The sequence below is a fragment of the Centropristis striata genome, chromosome 4, assembly GCF_030273125.1.
Source record: "Centropristis striata isolate RG_2023a ecotype Rhode Island chromosome 4, C.striata_1.0, whole genome shotgun sequence".
Classification (NCBI taxonomy): Eukaryota; Metazoa; Chordata; class Actinopteri; order Perciformes; family Serranidae; genus Centropristis; species Centropristis striata.
In genome coordinates, this window is record NC_081520.1 from 30,310,188 (window position 1) to 30,319,012 (window position 8,825).

At 37.1% G+C, this 8,825-nt stretch overlaps 1 long non-coding RNA gene across 1 annotated transcript; it reads right to left on the reverse strand.

Moving 5' to 3' along the window:
• Positions 1-1,253: 1,253 nt before the first annotated feature.
• On the reverse strand, positions 1,254-7,779 carry LOC131969623 (uncharacterized). Its single transcript, XR_009394139.1, has 4 exons — positions 7,502-7,779; positions 3,582-3,640; positions 3,273-3,372; positions 1,254-1,372 (listed from the first exon to the last, which is right to left on the reverse strand). It is a non-coding gene; the product is annotated as an uncharacterized LOC131969623 (long non-coding RNA).
• Positions 7,780-8,825: the final 1,046 nt, after the last annotated feature.

Here is an 8,825-nt window from a genome sequence, read left to right on the forward strand (position 1 = left end):
ATTTTATGTTCCCCTCTTTTTCCCCTCTCTCTTTTACTATTATTTATGCATTTCCTCTGTTATGTTTATGTGGTCAGTTTAATTATTTTATATAGACTACATCTAAATATTGTATAGAAAATGAATAAATATATATATACAAATCTAAATCTAAGGGTGTATACAAACATGTTTAATGCCGACACCAATGTACCCTGATATAGGTATGTCCCTCTGTTGTTTTTGTATACACATCATTAAAAATATGAAACAGAAAAATATACAATTTCAGGGTAGAAGAGATAAAAGTGGAGAATTACTCCAGAGATGTACATTAGCTTTTGTTTGTACTTGAACTATTTTAATATACTAAGAAAGCAGTAAGCAAACTATTACATTTAGTTCAGTACAGTGAAGAGGAGGTGCCGAGTCATGTTGCCTCAGTGTGAGTCAGATCATTTGACTGCAGTCATCTGAGGTGATACTGTGTGCAGAACCACTGTATTACTCTGTAACCCAACATAAACCAGCAATTCAGATAAGATAAGATAATTAAGATAAGACCATTGTTCCAATCAGTCATGAGATCAATAACTAAACAAAAGGATTCAATTAATTGTTCACAGCAACAACAAATTAAACGTGATAGAAAGTTCGCTTGCAGCTTCTCAACAATGAAGGCTCTGTTATCGGTTTAGGGTCTGTATCACATCATTTGTCCTGCAGTTATATCACGGGGTCATTAAAACAGATCTGCTGCTGGCAATTATCCACCATCAGAGAAAGAATCCTCTGTTATTTCTCTTTATGTAATAGTATCAGGAAGCAAAAACACTACGTATAAAATACACAAACTGAACTATTGCTCTACTCTACTACTACTTTTCTTGCAACAAAGAATGACAACAACGTAAAAGCCCAACACTGACTTATCTACTTATTTAATTATGACCAGTTTTAAAACCTAGATTTCTGTGTTTTGTCTTTGGACAAAAAGGCAATGCTATTTCTAATGTTTTTCTATATATCATGCATGATATTTTTGGGTCTGTAACTAGTTTAGCAGAGACTTCCAGTACAAAACACTACAAACTCACACAGATAATGACAATAATGACAACTTGCTCATGCTAATCCAACCTGATAATCCAAATGTGATCAATTTTGTGTTAGTTTGAATTTACTCTGCTCCTATAGGAAAAATCCTAAATGACATGTAATGTAATGTAAAAATCCACATACCACTCTCCCATTGTGAGTCAGCCGTTGTTCTTTGACAGGCAGGTTTGTCTCCTCGTAGAGCAATTGTTTGACATCTTCAACAGATGTGAGGGGAGGCACCTGGTAGGACCTCGGGCCAATGTACTCATGCCGAACTGTCACCCGTGGCAACCTAAAAGAAATCAAGACACAAATTTAGTTTAAGGTTTGGCTAAAAGTATGCTTACATTTTTTTAATCCTCATAAAAGTCCCTGAAATACTGATTCTTGCCCTTTAATTGATAGTGACAGCAGAGACCCAGAGAGAAAGAGGAGTATGAAAAGCAACAGAGGTACTGTGCACATGTGTTATTAAGTTAAAACTTTGAACAAGTATGCAACACTTTAGTGAAACCCTTGATTTTCTCGTCATTGTTTGAGGCACTTCATTATGCATGCATTGACAAGCCTGCATAGTCACTATAGTTTAAAAGCAGAGATGAGGAGGTCAAAGATCAAATTTTATGGCAACTCTAGAGGACATAAGAGTCTTGCTCAGTCTTTATTGATCAAGGTTTAGGTTTGGAAGAAACATGAGAATGGACACCTCACCAGGTCCATCTGTTAATGGTCCATAAGTGCCATCTAGACATCTGTATTAGGCTCTAGATTTTGATTTTAAGAACATTACCTTGTATAATTTACACACAGCCTGCAGCCTGACTGCAGGGTGGAGTAAAACCTATACAAATGTTAACTGATCCTCTCCTCAAGAGAGTTTGTGCTGTTTCCCATCAGCAGGCCTTCCACCTCTGTGATTTTGTTGCTAGTCAACTCTGCCCCCATCACCATTACATTGACTACCAGCCACTCTAGAATGGGCCGTGCTGCTATTTAAGGGAACAGACCAGTGTTTTACTTATGTAAGGCAAACCCGTAAGTTAGCCTGTCAACACGTTAGGTGCAATAAAACAAAATATTCTTGCTTATTCAGCAGCAGGGCACTGGACCCCTGCAGCCAAGTCCACAGTGGTGCATTCACTGGAGCTGGAGTGGGTGTGGCAGCCAGCACAGGATGGTTGAAAAGCAGCCAATACGAAACAATAATGAACCAATAGTGCCTCATAGTAGGGTTGGGCGATATGGACCAAAAGTCATATCCCGCTGAATATTGATACGCTATATATCCCGATATTTTTATCGCAGTGAGAGCAAATGTTCAGTCAAAGTAATATGACATGTCAAAAGTAGTTTTTATTGAAATATGCTCCCCTTTGTCATATTTAGTTCTTTTGTAATGTCCATTATTCTTTTCTCATATAAATATATTTATTTCAGAATCTTTTTTATTTAAGATTTTTTTTAGTTAAATGTGCACTTTATGGAGCTTTGATTTAAAAAAAAAAAAAACCCTCAGTATTTAAAAGTATTCAGTATTTATGTTCACTTAAATAAATGGTTTCAATAAAACTACACGTGACATGTCATATTTGACTTTGACTGAACTTTTGGTCTCACTTTGCAATACAAATATCGAGATATATATCGTATATCGATATTCAGCCTAAATATATCGGGATATGACTTTTGGTCCATATCGCCCAGCACCAGTGGAGGGCCTAACAGATGCACTGAAAAAATTTGGAGTGACATTTACTTTAAAAAAAGCTCGGCAAGTTTTTCCACACAGAAAGTGTTTGTAATCTTTACTCAGGCTGTTTCTAAGCAATATTTATTTAATAGAATACACAAGTAAATTGCAGATTGACTGATGTCCCTCAATTACATTTTACTTGGAAATATCAACTATTTAAGTCAAGTAACTGGTTTAGTGAATATTACTTGGAACGAATGACTCAATGTGCATACAAAACTGAGGACACATAATAACAAACACTCACTAAGTAATGCACTACATGAAAAACTGCTATTTTAAAGTAAAAGCACTGAATTAGTTTGTCTTTGTAGAATGTATATAGATGATTGAAATAATAATTACAAGCCCAAAAAAATCTCTTTTTTCCCCCCCTGTGTGCCATTAACGTCCAACATGTCAGTAAATGTTTGCAGGAGTATTTTTTCGTTAAACTTACCACGGGTCTGGACAGTGGGCCATCTCGTTGCTGTTATGTGTCCCAGCACACACACATTCATTGGACTATCTTCTGCAGGAATACTCCGCCCGGAAAACGGCTGTCGCAAAACAAGAAACCCGTTATTTTCCTCAAAACACCTGCCTGCTCTTTATAACAGTGTGATAAATATGTGTTATAACCTCACTCGGTGATGTGCACGACACAAGGCACTTAAAATGTTGTGTCTGAGGCTAAGAGGCTTTCTTTTAACCGTGTATGGCCGGTGCCGGTGGTTTGTTCAGCCTCTTTATCCCAACAAACACTCACTTGAATGTGTCCGTTGCGCGCCGTTAACGGTCCTCTCAAAAAGCTGCATTTCACGGTTCCTGGAAACAATAACAACAACAACAGCAAGTGACATGGTTATCTCGCTCCCGACAACATAACGACTCCTTCAAAGGCGATGTTCTAATAATAATGAATTACACTGCGAGCTGAGAGCGAAAACTGCGCAGACGAAGCAAGATAATTCACCCCCCGGTCACTTCCGTCTTGTCTTAAATCTCGTCAGACAGACTGCTAAACTCAGCTACCTCTTTCTTTTCCGCAGAGGTAACTAATCTCCCCCTCTCTTTAAGAGTCTATTTTGTATCGTACAGGTATCGTTACTTCTGATACAGACTGATGAGAAACAACCGCGCATGCGTAATAGCGTACTTATGGTACCAATTTATTTATTTATTTATTTTCACCTCTTCTCGTTGTTTTTTAACACCACGTAGTGTTGATTTTAGGATTGTATGTTGTTATTTGTATGCATATTTTATTTTGTGCGAGCAGTACATTTTATTTATTTTATTTTATTGTATTCTACTTAAATGTATATATTCTATTTAAATGTATTTTCTCTTATTGTATTTTACTGTTCTATTGTTTACTTCATCTCGTTGAATTGTCTTATCTATTTATTGTTGTGCAACACTTTGGAAACCTTGTGTTTGCTAAAATTGTGCTATATAAATAAGGTGGATTGGATTGGATTGGATTGGATTTATTTACGATTCTTAAAGTATTAACTGTTGCATACGTTACCTAACCGTTAGTCACCCAACTAACTATGTTTTGATGCGGTAAAGATGTATACTAGTGCACACATGGTAGTGGTGGAAGAAGTATTCAGATCCCTTACTTAAGTAAAAGTACTAATACCACACTGTGAAATGACTCCAATACAAGTAAAAGTCCTGCATTCAAAACTTACTGAAGTAATACTACAAAAGTATCAGCATCAAAAAGTTTTACAAAAGTAAAAGTACTTGTTACGTCGAATGGACCAACTCAAATAATTTTATATATTCCAAACATATTATTGGATTAATATTATGATGCATTTATGTAAGCAGCATTTAATTTTATATAGGGCTCATTTTAACTACTTAATATGTTTTTATGTAAGTTGAATCACTTGAAAAGTATTTTTTTATGTTAAACTTAGACCTGAAAAGTAACTAGAGCTGTCAGCTAAAAGTAGTGGAGTAAAAAGTACAATATTTGCCTTAAAATGTAGTGGAGTAGAAGTATAAAGTTACATGAAATTGAAATACTCAAGTAAAGTACAAGTACCTCAAAATTGTACTTAAGTACAGTACTTGAGTAAAAGTACTTAGTTACTCTCCACCACTGACACATAGTGCGAGTTTATAAAGTCCCACGTCTGCAGAGATTATTATGAACAATAAAAGAGCTCCCACTCTGTCCTATTCTACAAGCTCAGTGTTCCGGAAGTAAAACTATTCATATGTGAGTGACTTGTAGTTGGAGTTCTTCCAAGGCTTGGGTGGGCTTCAAACCATGCATTCAAACAATGAGCTGTGCTGTGCTGAAAGGGTCAGGCTGATTGACAGAACTTACAGCAGCATTCATTGATTCTTTTTTTTATCCGGCCACTTGGGGGCAGAATTCTCCTGTCAAATATAACTCTCTTGAAACATACGTTTTCTTCAAAATATCGCCAAAAATACACTGTTTATCATAGAAAGAAGCTGTAAAACAGATTTTATTGTCGAAATTATATTTTTCGACAGTTCTTTAAGGGATCATAGGTGACGTGAGTTTCCGTGAGAAAAAATGACCAAAACAAAGCTTAAAATTGTGATATTTCTGTCAAAATCACTGAATCACTGAAAATTGGACAGAACTGCAAGCTGTTTACACAGACCTGAGAGGAGAGGACAAAAGTGGTTGCAAGTAGAGGTTGTAAAAATGCAAATAGTTCAATATGTTAAGCAGGTGGAAACCAAATTTGTTTTTCCTATATTCATAACACTTGTGGGCACTTAAAAATGATTTTTGTCATTAGAACTGTGTTTTGAGTTGTATCCACTTCTAGCCATGATGATTGTGCTGATTTCATAGAGATGCAGGACAAAAAGAGCAAAAACGCCCTGAAATGGCTTAGGGTTGAGACGGTTAGTTGCTGAAAGAAATTGGTATGGTTAACAAGTTAAACAACACATCCAGTAGACTTCCTTGCTGTCTTTTTTCAGATCTGTTTTCCACTTAATATAAATGTCCAGTGTAATAATTTAGTTTATAAATGGTCCTGATCGCCTAATCATAACACCTGTTGCTATTCTGGCGGTCATTTAATTACTACGAAGCACAATTATACACTTATGAAATCAAAGTGGAAAAATAAAAATGCAAAGCAAAGTAAAAAATAATAAGATGTAATATCACAGGCAGAGACATAGTAAAGAGTTAAGAAATACAATTGTAAGGCTTTTACAATCATTATTTCATTTCCATTTAAAACAATTTCAGATATTCATTTGTAATAATACAATTAATAATATATATAATACAAATAATTCCTGTTAATCCCTTCATAAAATGATTTAGGAATGAAAACTGAAGTTCACTTCTCCATGTGCAATATTACTTCTTGCTTCTTATGTGCAATTATTGTTGTTACTACGAGGAAACTTTATAGCTATTTATTCATATTTTTTATTAATTTATCTGATTGTGTTATTCTATCTTATCTTATCTTGTCTCTTCTCTTATCTATCAGTAAATGTAATATTTTGATTACTTTTTGAGTCTTTACTGTTTCCTATAAATTGATTTTTTGATTTACGAATTGATCAGACTGCATTTATTAATTTTAATTTATTAAAATTGAACGTGGCGGCACAATCCAGGCTCATGCATATCCATCCTATTGCCCACATTTAAATTTATCGTAAAAGGGCTCATTCAAGAGGACCAGCCTGCAAATACTGCAATTACCAGCAACACTACCAAATATTTTGTTGATATAACATCCAAAAGACACCGGTCAAGTACATCCTTGCTCTATGTAGATGGCATTGCAGGTTGTAAGTGTCACAGTGACTTCTAATACCTATTCCCTCCAGTCACTGCTTACAGCTGCATTACTTTGATTAGCTTGAGCGTTTTGCTGCTGAATTTTGGGACTTGTAGGCCTGGCCAGGACACCAAAGGTATCCGACGCCAGCACACTGCAGTCCAAGATGCGCACATCAACTTTGTGGACAAGAAATCAGTGGCTGAGGGTCGGGCCTATCCCCATAAAGCTGACTAGTCACATTTTGTTAGGAGCCAGGGCCTGTCAGATTAAAACCTTCTATACCGTATAAGAACATATAATATATTTATCTACATTTGTGTTGCTGAGTATCCAGAGGATGTTCTAATATTGATATCTGAAGCAAAGAAAGTAAATATGTCTAATGGTTGTAAGACAAACAAAACAATCATCGTTCAGTGTGGTCAAATGCTTTTTGACAAAAACCAGCAGGGTTAGGCCAAGCCTACGTAGAAAAGTGACATCATCACCTCAAAGTCAAGGACTCCAAACACCTAAAATATAATGGCATCATGTCAAACAAGCACTCAGTTCACTGAACGCCTTTGTTGAAAAGAAAAAAACAACAACAACTCTATAGCAGTCCTATAATGCAGAGAACACAATAGGCTACAATAAGACCCAGTTAACATATGCAAGAATACGTCTAACTTACCCGAATATTACGATCAGGCACCAAAGACCATAGCCTATTTGAGTCTCTCTCAAGTATCGCTGATTTCCAGTTGGGAAAAGTATCCAATATAATGTATAATAACCGTAAAATGTCCTTATTGCTAAGTCACATTTCCTAGTGCCCTATCACCCCAGTAGCCTAGATCTTAATGCCGCATTGGAGAGAGAGAGGGATACTCACAGTCGGAGTGCAGCAGGCTGGCAGCAGATTCAGTGCAGCATCTCTGTCCTGTCCTCTGCACCGCAGCGGAGGGCATAACTTCCTTTAAATGAGCGCATAAATAGCACGATACCCGACACGAACACTTTCAGAGATGGTATTTTGGATTAGATAAGTCTTAAGATGAGATATCTAACAGTCGTGGACACCTCTGGACAGTTTCCTTCTGCAGGTTTTAACGCACAGGTCTCTTAAAGCTACAGCAGCGTTTTAAAGCTCTGATGGGACCGGATGGGACACACCACACCAACAAACAGCCTGTGGGATGGGCAAACAGAACAGCACAGACTAGATCAGCCCCTCCTCATTCTGCCCCCTTTTATTGATTAGTGGGGTTTTTTGTTGTTGAGGGGGGTCATCTTTGGACATCCCATAATATGGTGTTTTTCTGTCATTTCTGGCCATATTATGCTCTAATTTGTATCAACAGACTATAATTAACCCCCTTTGGGCCTTTTCAATTTATTATTATTATTATTATTTTTTTTTTTTACCATTTTTGACAAAAATGGATATGCTATAGTATGACTTTTTTTTGAGGGGGTCATTTTTGGACATCCCGAAATATGGTGTTTTTCCCCCGTTATTTTTTTGGACAAACTATACTACTACATGTATCAACAGACTATAATTGGCCAATTTTAAGCATTTTTAGGCATTTAAAAATTTTACCATTTTTAACAAAAATTGACATAGTATGACTTTTTTGAGAGGATCATTTTTGGACATCCCAAAATATGGTGTTTTTCTGTAATTTCTGGCCATATTACAACAACTTTGACAACTTTGTCACATGGTGTGAGCTGAATCATCTGCAGCTCAATGTGACAAAGCCTAAGGAGCTCATTGTGGATCTGAGGAGGGCCAAAACACCTGTGACCTCTGTTTCCATTCGGGGGGTCTCAGTAGACATTGTGAAGGATCATAAGAACTTGGGGGTGTACTTTCATCAAAAACTGGACTGGACCAGAAGCACTGAGGCCGTCTACAAGAAAGGCCAAAGGCGTCTCTATTTTCTGAGGAAGCTGAGGTCCTTTAACATCTGCTGGACGATGCTGAGGATATTTTATGAGTCTGTTGTGGCCAGCACGATCCTCTTCGCTGTCGTGTGCTGGGGAAACGCTATGAGGTTCGCAGACTCTAACAGACTCAATAAACTCACCAGAAAGGTCAGTGGTGTTGTGGGGGTGGAGCTGGACTCTCTGATGGCCTTCGCTCCATACTGGACAATGTCTCCCACCCTCTCCATGTTGCACTGGCCCGGCAGAGGAGCAGCTTCAGCAGA